Source organism: Oncorhynchus tshawytscha, linkage group LG09 (assembly GCF_018296145.1).
Source record: "Oncorhynchus tshawytscha isolate Ot180627B linkage group LG09, Otsh_v2.0, whole genome shotgun sequence".
Classification (NCBI taxonomy): Eukaryota; Metazoa; Chordata; class Actinopteri; order Salmoniformes; family Salmonidae; genus Oncorhynchus; species Oncorhynchus tshawytscha.
In genome coordinates, this window is record NC_056437.1 from 32,297,870 (window position 1) to 32,311,365 (window position 13,496).

Below are 13,496 nucleotides of genomic sequence, written 5' to 3' on the forward strand. Positions count from 1 at the left end.
TTCCAAATTGGTTTTATTTATTTACAAATATTATAATTAAAGATCTACAAATCTATAATGGAAACTAGATGATGTTCAAGCAGTTTGCCTATACACTGAGTGTACAAAACATTAAGGACACCTGCTCTTTACACGAGATAGATTGACAAGGTGAATCCAGGTGAAACCTGGCGCACCAGTTTGTGTCAAGAACTACAACGCTGCTGGGTTTTTCATGGCACAACAGTTTCCTGTGTGTATCAAGAATGGTCCACCACCAAAAGGACATCCAGCCAATTCGACACAACTGTGGGAAGCATTGGATTCAACATGGGCCAGCATCCCTGTGGAATGCTTTCGACAACTTGTAGAGTCCATGCCCCTTTGAATTGAGGCTGTTCTGAGGGCAAAAGGGGTGAATGTAACTAGGGCTGTTGCGTGTTACCGCCACACCAGCGGTTACAAGCCATGAAGGCAGTCAAATTCCACGTTACCATTTAATCATGGTAATTAGGCTTCTCCATGATCTGCTGCTGCTGGTCTACCAAAAATTGCCTACCAAAACTTGCCTGGTACTCAGCACTCTATTGTCCCTCTAATCCCTCTGACAGAAATGCAAATGTGAACGCAAATCTAATCAAACACTTCATGAGAGCCCATGAGCTCTTGTTGCACAACGTTTCTATAGGCTATGCAATTGTGTGACAAAACAGAGTGATGGCCTCTACTAAAAAGAAGAGGATCACATCAGCTTTCTATAGGCTAGGCCTACTATATTTATTTCTCAGCTTTCCTAATATTAAGCACATTGCTTATATTTATAACAGGAGCATAGGCTACCTGGCTGGCATGAGAATGAACCACTGGAAAAACGTCCTCCATTCTCTATTTACAGTTGAAGTCAGAAGAGTACCTACACTTAGTTTGGAGTCATTAAAACTTGTTTTCAACCACTCCACACATTTCTTGTTAATTAAAACTTAATTAAAACTTCTTATGGCTGTATCCAATTTTCAAAGAAAATAGATTAAAAGGGAAACGAGTAGCTCTCGTCGTTGATGAACTATATATTGATAACCAGTTGTTCAGAGACACAAAGACTACTCCATGGCTATTTTAAAAATGACCAAGTTCTCATAGATGAGGAAAATAATGAAACACAATTCTAGCCCGGTTATGGATTGTAACAATACAATAAAATAAAAATAGCTTTTGTATATCTTCACATATAACTAATTGGAACAAACAAGCACTAATTCAACAGGGTGAAGATAAAAACTATGTAAACAGAAGGCACAGTATGTGTGGATGGTGTGGTGTGTGTTTATTTTTTATTTTATTTGTAATGTTTAGGAAAGTTGAGTGAGTGAGTAATGAAATGGTTGCATATCCCAGAACCAATGTATTGCTGTGAGCCGGGGTATGAGAGAGCTTGCAATGTTGTTCAGATGATGGATATACTTTTATAATTAATTATATGTCTTATTTATTTATTGTCCTATCATTGTGGAACAGTTTTAAAATAAATTATACATTTGATTTATTTATTGTCCTATCAAGGGGAACTACATTTTTAAAATAAATTATATCTAATTGTTTATTTATGATCCTAATTTAATGGTACGGTCCACAACCCTATACCCTAGACACCCACCTGAATGACCCAGATATTAAGGAGAAGTCCCTAACTGTTTTATGGGCCTGCTGGAAGCGGTCTGTATGCAGCCAAAATGCAGTCAGAGACCAAGAGCAGCACTGCCCCCTCAAGATTCTGAGCCTGCTTGGCAGGGTTGGTCCTGCAAAGCCAAAGCCCCCTAAAGGGAGAGCATACTATACAAGGAAATTCTCAAAGCCGGTGGGGATTCCGGTGGGGTGCCCCCACCCAGGCAGTGGCAGTGCTGGCAACACTAGCTGCAGTAACCCATGGGGAGGGGGTCACACTCAGACATTCATGATCTCATTCCAATAAATTATTATAGAAAGTTAGCAAAAATAGATAAGATCTTGCTACCATGGAAAGGAAAACACCTGTCTATTTGTGGAAAAATCACCCTGATTAACTCTTTTGTCATATCACAGTTTACCTATTTGCTTACGGTTTTGCCTACACCTAGTGATCTGCTTTTTAAATTATATGAACATAAAATATTCAATTTTATTTGGAACAGCAAGCCAGATAAAATTAAAAGGGCCTATTTATATAACGAATATGAATTCGGAGGGCAGAAATGATTAAATATTAAAGCAGGAGACCTCTCACTAAAGGCATCAGTCATACAAAAGTTATACCTAAATCCAAACTGGTTCTCTAGTAAATTGGTACGAATGTCTCATCCTATGTTCAAGATGATACCATTCAGATTACACTGGCCCACTTTCAATTGTTTGAAAAGGAAATCATCTCCAAAATATCTTTATTTTTTAAACAAGCCTTAGAAAGTTGGTTGCAATTTCAGTTTAATCTACCTGAAAAGACAGAACAAATAATACAACAAATATTGTGGTTAAATTCAAATATACTAATTGATTTAAAAAAAACTGTATTTTTCGAAGAAATGTTTAAAAAAATTATAATTTTTGTGAATGATATCATAAATAGGACTGGTGGAGTTACGTCACACATGCAGCTAACACACACATATGGAAATGTCTGCTCTACCCAAAATTACAACCAATTAATTGCAGCATTACCACAAAAATGGAAGAGGCAAGTAGAAGGGGAAAAGAGTAAAGAACTTGTATGTCGACCCTGTATTAAAGAACATAAATGGTTAAAGAAAAGTGTGATAAACAAAAACATATACCAATTTCATTTAAGGACCAAAAGACTGACAACTGTGCCATATAAATTGCAAAATAGTTGGGAAGAGATTTTTGATGTACCCATTCCATGGCACATGGTTTATGAATTGATACGCAAAACAACGCCGGATGCAAAACTTCAATTTTTAAATTTAAATTACTATACAAAATTCTTGCAACTACTAGAATGTTATATATATGGGGGATACAATCTTCCCAGCTCTGAAGATTCTGCTGTGAGGAGGCAGAGCCATTAGATCATTTATTTTGGTATTGTCCATATGTAGCTCATTTTTGGTCACAGGTCCAGGAATGGCTGAAGAATTGCAACATTTGCCTAGAACTAACGCTGCAGACAGCAATACTGGGTGATTTGAAAAGTCATAGTCAATCAATCAATAATAAAATGATTATTTGAGCAAAAATGTACTATTTGTAGAAGCTATGAGAATATAAAGGTTCAATTAGTTTGTGAATCACCACAGCACAGTTGAAAAATATATGGCAAATAGAAATCCAAAATGGATGATGTTGAGAGATAGATGGGAGAGGTTGAATGGAGCTGAAGGGTGGGACTAATAGCAAGATAAAACATGTAAAACATACAGGGGCTGTAAAATGTATTTAAGTTCAGAACTTTTGTGAAATAGCATAGTTACAAATAGAAATCAAACTGGATGGACATCAGAAATAGAGGAAGAACTAAAAACAAACAAAAAATAATATTTTTTTTTTTTAAATAACAAACTAGTTTTGGCAAGTCGGTTAGGACATCTACTTTGCGCATGACCCAAGTAAGTTTTCCAAAAATTGTTTACAGACAGATTTTTTCAAGTATAATTCACTGCTTCACAATTCAAACTCAGTGCCTCTTTGCTTAACATCATGGGAAAATCAAAAGAAATAAAAAAATTGCAGACATCCACAAGTCTGGTTCATCCTTGGGTGCAATTTCCAAACGCCTGAAGGTACCACGTTCATCTGTACAAACAATAGTACGCAAGTGTAAAAACACAATGGGACCACGCAGCCGACATATTGCTCCGGAACGTGACGCGTTCTGTCTCCTAGAGATGAACGTACTTTGGTGCAAAAAGTGCAAATCAATCCCAAAACAACAGCAAAGGACATTGTGAAGATGCTGGAGGAAACAGGTACAAAAGTATCTATATCCACAGTAAAACGAGTTCTATATCGACATAACCTGAAAGGCTGCTCAGCAAGGAAGAAGCCACTGCTCCAAAACCGCCATAAAAATGCTAGACTACGGATTGCAACTGCACATGGTGACAAAGATCGCACATTTTGGAGAAATATCCTCTAGTTTGATGAAACAAAAATAGAACTGTTAGGCCATAAAGACCATCATTATGTTTTTAGGAAAAAGGGGGAGGCTTGCAAGCCGAAGGACACCATCCCAACCATGAAGCAAAGGGGTGGCAGCTCATGTTGTAGGGGTGCTTTCCTGCAGGAGGAACAGGTGCACTTCACAAAATAGATGGCATCATGAGAAAGAAAATGATGTGGATATATTGAAGCAACATCTCAAGACATCAGTCAGAAGTTAACAATTAGTCGCAAATGGGTCTTCCAAATGAACAATGACCCCAAGCATACTTCCAAAGTTGTGGCAAAATGTCTTAAGGACATCAAAGTCAAGGTATTGGAGTGGCTATCACAAAGCCCTGACCTCAATCCCATAGAACATTTTTGGGCAGAACTGAAAAAGTGTGTGCGAGCAAGGAGACCTACAAACCTGACTCAGTTACATCGACTCTGTCAGGAGGAATGGACCAAAATTCACCCAACTTATTGTGGGAAGCTTGTGGATGGCTGCCCGAAATATTTGACCCAAGTTAAACAATTTAAAGGCAATGCTACCAAATACTAATTGAGTGTATGTAAACTTCTGAACCACTGGGAATGTGATGAAAGAAGTAAAAGCTTAAAGGAATCATTCTCTCTACAATTATTTTGACATATCACATTCTTAAAATAAAGTGGTGAGCCTAACTGACCTAAGACAGGGCATTTTTACTAGGATTAAATGTCAGGAATGGTGAAAAACTGAGTTTAAATGTATTTGGCTAAGGTGTTTGTAAACTTCCGACTTCAACTGTTATAGGTCAACTTTTGTACTATGGGGGATAGTAGATTGACATCGGCTAATGCTTTGCTGTTTGTTAGGCCTACTCATCTTGTTGGCTGATGAAAAGTAAATGTGGACAGTTCTTCCAATATCTTCAATATGCACCTCAGAATTGGATTAGGATGCGTGCAGTTGCATCCCTGAGCAGTTGCGTCCCCAATCACCGACTGACGAAATTTCGTGACCTCAACAGCCCTAGGTGCAACTCAGTATTAGGGAGGTGTTCCTAATGTTTGGTATACTCAGTGTAGATTTTTTTTACAATTAGGGATAAAAGTTCATTTCAGTTACACATCATGAAGGCCAGTCACATACTGTATGAGGCTAGCTATGCAATTGAGGTTCACTGAAGTGTATTTTATGTAGTTCAACCTTTATGTTCCTGGATATGGCCTTCAGGAGGATATTCTATATTTTAATATCAGTTTGTCATTTCCTGGTAGTAATCCTGAACATTGTGTAATGAGCCTCTCTTATCTTCCTGTCTTCACATTTGTTTCAGCCCCACCATATGAATTATGACCATTGACATACAGTGTACTGTATATAATAACAGTCGTGACCCAATGTTCAACCTGGGTTTGATCACATTACAAACACTGCATTCGCACAGTAACTCTCTTAGAGTTGTAATCCCATAGTGACACCATCTTGTTTTTTATTCAGGAAAATGCCACTACTGTACATGTTCAACTGTGACCAAAGTCATTGAAATTAGTAATAAATGCAGCAATTGGACAATGGATGAAGAGACTCCAAACTTTTTGTATTGTCAAATCAATCAGATATTGCCTGAATTAGCACATAAAACATTGTATTGGCACAGACAAATAATAAATGTTCAGGCATTTTAGGGGAATTCCATTATTCAATTTATTATAAAATATAAAATGTTTTCTTATAATGCACTCATACATACATTTTCTTAGAACATCAGAAGGTGGGGGGAAATTAACCATATTTTGGTAATCCAACCAGTTGAACATATGCGTTGGTACTTAATGAATATGATGTCAGTTTGGTTGTCATCTGAGACATTCTCATCAATGATAGGATGACATAAACTGGCCAGTGGAAAGTCTACACATTATAGTTATCAGATTCACATGGAATTGTTGTGCAATTTAAATGTTTAAATATGAAATTATTTGTGGGGGGGATGAAATGTGATTTTAGCTTCTAAAATGTGAGAATTGGGTTTTCATGAGTGAAATAGGCCCGACTCAGTGGCCCGCCCAGGTGAAGAGACATTGGTTATAAACTATGAAACACGCCCTCCTCTCCCTTCCTATATAAAGCCTTGACGACAATATAACTTCCTGTTCTGGGTACATTAGGATGACGATCCGATGTCAGAAGGATTCAGATAATAACTACAGAACGAAGCCAACCTCAGCGTGAGCTTTGGTTGCGAATGGTATGAACTTTGAACTCTTATTCACTACAGAAGTGATGCCTCCTAGCCGTTGAGTTAGCAACAGCAGCTGCAAACATGGGCTAGGAAAGAACAGACAGAGTATCCCGTCTACTACACAAAGACGTTACTACAACATATCCAATTTACCAGCAGAGACATTCTTCCAACCTACCAAAGCGCAGCTCAGACTAAATATTTATTGCATTTTCCTTTTCCAATTGGGCGGTAATTTAGAATGCATAAGATTCTGTATTTATGATAGAGTAGCTGCCTATGGCTCGATAGAGACATCGCTTCTCCCTTTGTTCTTCAGTCTTCCCGCTCTTTCACTCAAACCCAGCCCCCTTTTCTTTGTGTAACCAGCTGTCATATCTGCTCCGTCCGCTAGGGACGTTTTCCTATATGACATAATTTGTTATCAAGGTATGATTCATTCTGTGTATATGTAATTCTGTGTGATTAGTTAGGTATTTAGTAAATAAATAATTAAACCCAATTTTGTATTGCTGATTCAACTTGTTAGCCAGGGTTCGTGAAGAAAACCAATAATTTACAACTTTCAGATGAGACTGAAATAAGGTGATGATTAATATTGAATGTTATTGATGTAAAATATTACTAGGTCTTTAAGAGTTTATTCGGGAGATAACTGCTCTATAAATATTCTTTGTGGTGCCCCGACTTTCTAGTTAATTACATGTACATGATTAGCTCAATCAGGTAATATTAATTACAGAGAAAGGATTTTATAGAATAGCATGTCATATCACTTAATCCGGCATAGCCAAAGACACAACAGTGCCTAAATTGCATATAAAACACTGGGTGTATTTGCATTAATTAATTAATTAGTTTAAAAGGCTGGAACAGTGCTACACCCACCATAAATGTGCTCTGTCTCTAGGCCCACCTGTACTGTTTAGACTGCCTCATTTATTAATCAATCATGTTGCTGTCAAGTTCAACTGCATAATTCATGAAGTAGGTCAAGAGAAGGATATCCATGCCAATTAAAATCTAAATGCTTAGCTCTAGATTACACCTACAGTGCATTCGTAAACTATTCAGACCCCTTGACTTTTTCCACATTTTGTTATGTTACAGCCATATTAAAAAATGTCCCTCATCAGTCTATACACAATATCCAAAAATGACAAAGCACAAACAGGATTTTCGATTTCATTTTTGCAAATGTTTTACAAATAAAAGCTGAAATATCACATTTACATACTTTTTCAGACCCTTTACTCAGTACTTTGTTGGAGCACCTTTGACAGCAATTACAGACTTGAGTCTTCTTGGGTATGACGCTACAAGCTTGGCACACCTGTATTTGAGGAATCTCTCCAATTCTTCGCCTGCAGATCCTCTCAAGCTCTGTCAAATTGAATGGGGAGCGTTGCTGCACAGCTATTTTCAGGTCTCTCCAGACATTTTATATCGGGTTTATGTCAATATTTTGGCTTGGCCACACAAAGACGTTCAGAGACTTGTTCCAAAGCCTCACCTGTGTTGTCTTGGCTATGTGCTTATGGTCGTTGTCCTCCTGGAAGGTGAACCTTCACCCCAGTCTGAAGTCCTGAGCACTCTGGAGCTGTTTTTCATCAAGGATCTCTCTGTTCTTTGCTCTGTTCTTATTCCCCTCGATCCTGACTAGTCTCCCAGTCACAGCAGCTGAAAAACATCCCCATAGCAAGATGCTGCTACCACAATTCTTCACTGTAGGGATGGTGCCAGGTTTGCTCCAGACATGCACTTGGCAGTCAGGCCGAAGAGTTCAATCTTGGTTTGATCAGAACAGATAATGTTGTTTGTCATGGTCTTAGTCCTTTAGGTGCCTTTTGGAAAACACTTTCATGTGCCATGTACTGAGGAGTGGCTTCTGTCTAGCCGCTCTACCATAAAGGCCTGATTGGTGGAGTGCTGCAGAGATGGTTGTCTTTCTGGAAGGTTCTCCCATCTCCCATCGGAGGAACTCTGTAGCTCTGTCAGAGTGACCATTGGGTTCTTCGTCACCTACCTAACCAAGGCCCTTCTCCCCCGATTGCTCAGTTTGGCAGGGCGTCCAGCTCTAGGAAAAGTCTTGGTGGTTCCAATCTTCTTTAATTTAAGAATGATGGAGGCCACAGTGTTCTTGGGGACCTTCAATGCTGCAGAACATTTTTGGCACCCTTCCCCAGATTGTGACTCGGCACAATCTTGTCTCGGAGCTCTACAGACAATTCCTTTGACCCATGGCTTGGTTTTTTCTTTGACATGCACTGTCAACTGTGGTATCTCTTATAGACATGTGGGTGCCTTTCCAAAACATGTCAAATCAATTGAATTTACCACAGATGGACTCCAATCAAATTGTACAAACTTCTCAAGGACGATTAAAAAAAACAGGAAGCACCTGAGCTAAATTTCGAGTCTCATAGCAAAGGGTCTGAATGCTTCTGTAAATAAGATATTTAACTTTGTCATTATGGGTATTGTGTGAAGATTGATGAGGATAAACATTTATTTAATACATTTTAGAATAAGGCTGTAATGTAACAAAATGTTGAAAAGGTCAAGGGGTCTGAATACTTTCTGAATGCATTGCACATACACAGATTTTACATATGTATGCGGGGTCAGACATAATATCACTATAATTTGAGTGTTCAATTTAGGAAATTGCTTTCATTTCAGCACATCTAATTTGTAAACTTTTCAACTTTATTAAATCATTACCTTTCTCAATTGCATAAAAAATCAACACCCATCAAAGTAAAGTTATCTTTCTTCTCTTTCTTGACATGTAACTTCTGTGCTACTAGTTTTCATAAATGACTGTCTTTTTGTACAAAAAGTCACACTACGACCGCCGCAGAGGACAATACAGAAGTAAGGTGGAATCCTACTACACCGCCTCCGAACACAACGCATGTGACACAGACTACAGGCTATTACAGACTTGTTCAATCTACAGGCTTGAACAAGTACCCAGCTGTGAACTGCCCAATGATGCCTCTCTACCAGATGAACTCAATGCTTTTTATGCACATTCTGACAAAAACAACACAGAGACTTGCATGAGGGCCCTCGCTGTTCCGGAGGGCTGGGTGATCTCGCTCTCTGAGACTGACCTTAGACTTTTGAACGAGTCGACATTCGTAAGACCTCAAGGCCAGGGGACCTCAGAGACTTTTTCAACCTCTCCGTGTCCAAGTCTTTAATCCACACGTTTCAAGCTGGTTACCATAATTCCTGTTCCCCAAAACTCGAAGGAAACCTGCCACAATAACTATTGCCCTGTAGCACACACATCTGTAATCATGTAATCATGTAATCATCCCAGACACCTTGGAACTTATCCAATTTGCATACTGCCCCAACAGCTCCACAGATGACACAATCTCAATGTCATGGCCCATCAAATCATAAGGACTTTTACAGGTAACACCAATTGCACCTCCTTCAACCGCAAGGCCCTACAGAGGGTGGTGAGGATGGCCCAGCACATCACTGGGGGTGAACTCCCAACCATCATGCCAGCCGGTGTCTGAGAAAGGCCCAACAAATTACCAAAGACTCCAGTCACCTGAGCCATGCAGCCAGTACCATTGCATCAGGTCTCAGACCAACAGTCTCAGAGACAGCTTCTTTCCCCAGGCCAAAAGACTGTTAAGAAGCTAACTACCACTGCCCTACCTCACTCCCTTGGACTAGCCGCACTGCCTACCTGCATTGACTCAATGCTCAACTACAGTACCGATGAAATGGTTAACCCGGATCCCGGGAATGTCCAGGGAACACTCTTCACATTTCCCGAAAAAATGTAATGACAAGACCCGGGAAATTACAACCTTTCTCTCCAATGTCAATACTAATGCAGGCCCCACACAACATGCAAAAAACTGATTAGCAAAAATAAAAGCCTATTATCCGAACAGGTTGTTGCATGGAAGTCTTTAGCCTCACATATTTACTTCACACAAGTTGACTTAAACTCAAAGCACACACATAATTGACACTGCTGGACTGCACAAACTACCCAAATGCAGTTAATAAACCCTACAAGAAACCCCTACAGAAGGCCTATAGTCTATAAAATAATGTGTGCCTCTTTGAGCTGTCATTGTGACTCTTCAGACAGTCACACATTTGATAGGCCTATGCAGAATTCACTACATAAGGATTTCTGTCACAGAAATGATGTCTGTTAACAATTCAGAGGCAGAAGGGACATTTCTATCTTCTCCTGTCCTAGAGCTGAGGCTATTTTGCTATCCAGTCCTAATTTCACTGAAACCTAAAATCCTAACTCCTGTCTCGAATGAAAAGTCCTCACTTTATTCTGTAATCCATAGGTTGCATTATGAAAGCAAGTCTCTTGCCTATCCATGTCAAAATACCGATTTATCTTTTACCAGCTTCTCTGTGCTCTCGTACTTGTTGCCCATATGAGAGCTTCGGTACATTTTTGTGGTATTTCACAGTACTCTGGGAGACACAAGATTTTGAAGTGTTTGTCCTATATCTAAGATATATAAGAAAGCTCAGGAAATATGTGTAGCTATTGTTTTTACACATATTAAAAAATAAATTGGGTAGGCACAAAACAACCTTCACCTTCCACAATTTTGTTTCAACCGGTACCAGATACCTTCAGAAGAGTCCTGAGACAGAGAACACCATCGTGTTCATGAGAGTCTCCCCTTGCCATAGACTGGTCATAATAATCTGTAGGTCAAACCATTTGGACACTACATATGTATTTGTGAGAAGACTGATTCACGGGATGTCTCATGGTCTGACAACCACCGCTGTAGTCCCTACCTTTCACCCCGTGCGACATCGGCAGATACGGTGGATTGAGACATCTCTAGTTTAATTTGACAGATTTTAATGGGGATTTTTTATTATGTTACTTAGATTGATGCACTGGTAAGTCAATCAACTCTAGGGTGTTACATATTGAAATAGCATGGGCAACCAAGAGAAAACTAATTGGTACAATTTAATGCCATATGGCAAACAATAACACAGGCACTAGGGATGGAGGTGTGAGCATGTGGGTCTGGTCAGAGGAGATGTAGTCATTGTTTGTGTGCTTCTGTAAGTTTTTGTTCATAGGGGTGGCAGGTAGCCTAATGTTTAGAGCGTTGGCCCAGTAACCGAAAGGTTGCTAGATCAAATCCCCGAGCTGACATGGTAAAAATCTGTCGTTCTGCCCCTGAACAACCCACTGTACCTAGGCCATCATTGTGAATAAGAATTTGTTCTTAACTGACTTGCCAAGTAAAATAAAAATATGTGTATGTTTGCATTTGGTGTGAAAAGAATATTTGTATTATTATTTAAAAAAATAATAAAAATAACACTTTTTCTGTTTTTCAGTATTTTCTAATACACAGCCCAAATCATGTACTTTTAATTGAGTATTTGTTACGGTTCTCTTGATGTGAAGGAGTCGGACCAAAATGCAGCGTGGCTATTGAGATTCATGTTTAATAAACACAAAGTAAACACGAATCAATACAAAAACAATAAACATAATGTGAAAACCGAAACAGCCTAAACTGGTGCAAACTAACACTAGACAGTTACAAGGACACATAGGACAATCACCCACGACAAACTCAAAGAATATGGCTGCCTAAATATGGTTCCCAATCAGAGACAACGATAAACACCTGCCTCTGATTGAGAACCACTCCAGACAGCCATAGACTTTACTAGATCACCCCACTAGCTACAATCCCAATATATACACACCACATACAAAAAACCCCATGCCACACCCTGGCCTGACCCAATACATGAAGATAAACACAAAATACTTCAACCAGGGCGTGACAGTATTTGTAAAAATCAAATAGTCTGCCAAATTGTATTTAATAGTATGTTGAAAAATGTATTTCAAATACTATTTTCAAATACCTGGGTTAAATGCAAGGGAGTATATTTGAGTCACTGTATTTGAGATTTCCAAATACAAGTGTATTTCCAAATACATTCAAATATTAAACTACTTGTCTTTTCAAATAAAACATATCTGAATACTTACTTTGCATGTAGGTGAAATTAATAGAGATATTTGAAATAGTATTTGAACCCAGGTCTAACATACACACATGCTCACACACTCACTACTGTCACCACAAACAGTCACATGCACTCACACACAAACCCACTCACCACATACACTACAGTTAAAGTGACTATATTGATCACTATTACCATTATACTGCTGCTATGTTGATAATACAATTATTATTACAATTAGTATGTATCTTGCTAACAGCCACTTTCTACCCATTTTATTATTAGGATTATGACCATTGGTATTTATTCTGTACCAGTCACTTTTACCCCTGTTTATATACACATACCTACCTCAATCACCCCAGTATCCCTGCACATTGTAATAATAGTACTGGCACTGACCTGTATATAACTTGCATTCTCGTGTTTTTTTTCCCTTCTCTCATTTTTCTTGTTTGTTTTATTACTTTTATTCTGCATTGTTGGGAAGGAGCTCGGAAGTACGCATTTCACTGTACTGTTATACACCTGCTATATCCTGTGCATGAGACAATACAACTTTGAAACTTGAATAGCAAATGGCTGAATGAATAGCAAATGTCACACTTATTGGAGATTATTTTATTTGATGCAGCCTAATGTAGTCTGCGTGCATGACATGTGTACATGACGTAATAAAGCCATCTGCCTGGTCTCGGCTGCATGTCTCTGTCTCTCCACTCTGATTAAAGATGCAGGCTCGCCTCGGAGCAATAGAAATTATCTACAGCTGATGAGATGAGCCATTGACATGCTAGAATACACATGCTAACACATCCCAGCACCCAAAACAACTCTCTTTGAGGCTGAGTACAGGCACGGTGACACTACAGTACAGTAGGTTAAATGATGTATTTATCCTCTGCTGTTTGCAATCAGGAGATTAAACTTTATTGGATTTCCTTGTCGTTCTTGAACTGTTGTCTTGGAAATGCCCAGGGGTAAGATTTGCCAGCTTTGCAACAATTTCTCATCCAGTCAACAACATAATTACCCAACTCTCAATATTTGTTGGTGGTGGTGGTGGTGGGTGTATTTTTACATGGTTGGTGCAGTCGCCCAAGCGGACATTGCCGTCACCACTTTAGTGCGTTG